The sequence below is a fragment of the Meleagris gallopavo genome, unplaced genomic scaffold, assembly GCF_000146605.3.
Source record: "Meleagris gallopavo isolate NT-WF06-2002-E0010 breed Aviagen turkey brand Nicholas breeding stock unplaced genomic scaffold, Turkey_5.1 ChrUn_random_7180001945369, whole genome shotgun sequence".
Classification (NCBI taxonomy): Eukaryota; Metazoa; Chordata; class Aves; order Galliformes; family Phasianidae; genus Meleagris; species Meleagris gallopavo.
The window spans coordinates 1-1746 of NW_011207202.1; the positions used below are offsets into that span (position 1 = coordinate 1).

At 46.7% G+C, this 1746-nt stretch overlaps 1 pseudogene; it reads left to right on the plus strand.

The window, feature by feature from the left end:
- The first annotated feature begins 46 nt into the window (after positions 1-46).
- On the plus strand, positions 47-1740 carry LOC104916780 (annotated as a pseudogene).
- Positions 1741-1746: the final 6 nt, after the last annotated feature.

Consider the following 1746-nt stretch of genomic DNA (forward strand, 5'->3'; position numbering starts at 1 on the left):
GAATGAGTAGTGCTCTTGTAAACATTTGAAGATCTTGCTTATTAAGGCACAGTTTTGGGTTAGTTTCCCCTAAATTGGTTGTCCTGTTTTGTTTGTTTTTTGTAGGTGCTTTTAAGCCTTGTGAATATTTACTGGGAAGCTGGATGATTCGACTTACTGTCTGGTTTATTTTTTTGGTTGCTTTGTTCTTCAACCTGCTTGTCATGTTAACGATATTTGCATCTTGTGCTCCATTGCCATCTTCCAAACTGTTTATAGGTCTGATTTCCATCTCTAACTTATTTATGGGAGTCTATACTGGTATTTTAACTTTCTTGGACGCTGTCTCTTGGGGAAGATTTTCTGAATTTGGCATATGGTGGGAGACAGGCAGCGGTTGCAGAGTCACCGGCTTCCTTGCAGTATTTTCATCAGAAAGTGCCATTTTTTTCCTGATGTTGGCGGCTGTTGAACGGAGCTTCTCTGCAAAGGAAATCATTAAAAAGGGGAAAAGCAATCACCAAAAACAGTTTCAAATTGCAGCAGTTCTTGCTTTCCTGTGTGCTGTGGTAGCAGGATGCTTACCACTTTTCCATAAAGCGAAGTATTCGGCGTCGCCCCTTTGCTTGCCCTTCCCCACTGGAGAGACGCCTTCGCTGGGCTTCACGGTAACTTTAGTGCTTCTGAATTCATTGGCATTTTTGCTGATGGCCGTTATCTACACTAAACTTTACTGCAACTTGGAAAAAGAGGACCTCTCAGAAAACTCGCAGTCCAGCATGATTAAGCATGTGGCGTGGCTCATCTTCACAAACTGCATCTTTTTCTGCCCTGTTGCGTTTTTCTCGTTTGCGCCGTTGATCACTGCGATTTCGATCAGCCCTGAGATCATGAAGTCTGTTACCTTGATATTTTTTCCCTTACCCGCGTGCCTGAACCCGGTCCTGTATGTCTTCTTCAACCCAAAGTTCAAGGAGGACTGGAAGCTGCTCAGGCGCCAGGTGAGCAGGAAGAACGGAGCGGTAGCCATTTCTGTCAGCGCTCAGGGAGGGTGCGCGACGCAGGATTTTTACTACGACTGTGGCATGTACACACACCTGCAGGGCGGTAGCATCGCCGTGTGCGAGTGCTGCGAATCGCTCCTCCTGTCCAAGCCCGTGCCGTGCAAACACTTGATCAAATCCCACAGCTGCCCCACGCTGGCGGTGGTGTCTTGCCAAAGGCCGGATGGCTACTGGTCGGACTGCGGCACCCAGTCGGCCCACTCTGACTACGCAGACGAAGATGATTCCTTTGTGTCAGACAGCTCAGACCAAGTGCAGGCCTGCGGCCGGGCCTGCTTCTACCAAAGCCGAGGCTTCCCTCTGGTTCGCTATGCCTACAACATACCAAGAATTAAAGACTGAGAGGCTCGGCTGCCGGCTCTCCTGACGAGGAGGTACCACGCTTCACAGACCGTTGCCTCTTCCAGCCTTTCCGAGCAGGAAGCACTTTTGTAATCATTGTTTAGTGTCATTTCTAAAAGAAGGGAAGTGGGCAGTCATTTCTTGAGCCATACGTTTAAAAAGAATTAAACAAATAAATTGCCCTGACTGTAAATAATTGGTCAAGCAAATTTGTTACCCAGTATTTTTACTCTGTCCAAGCAATAGCGGTTCCTTTTATACCGTTTTTACATGCTGATGATCTGTTTCCACGTTGTACTCCACTTGTGTTTTACTTCTGCTGCCGATAAGTTCTGATGTGTTGGTTTGTTTGTTTTTTTTT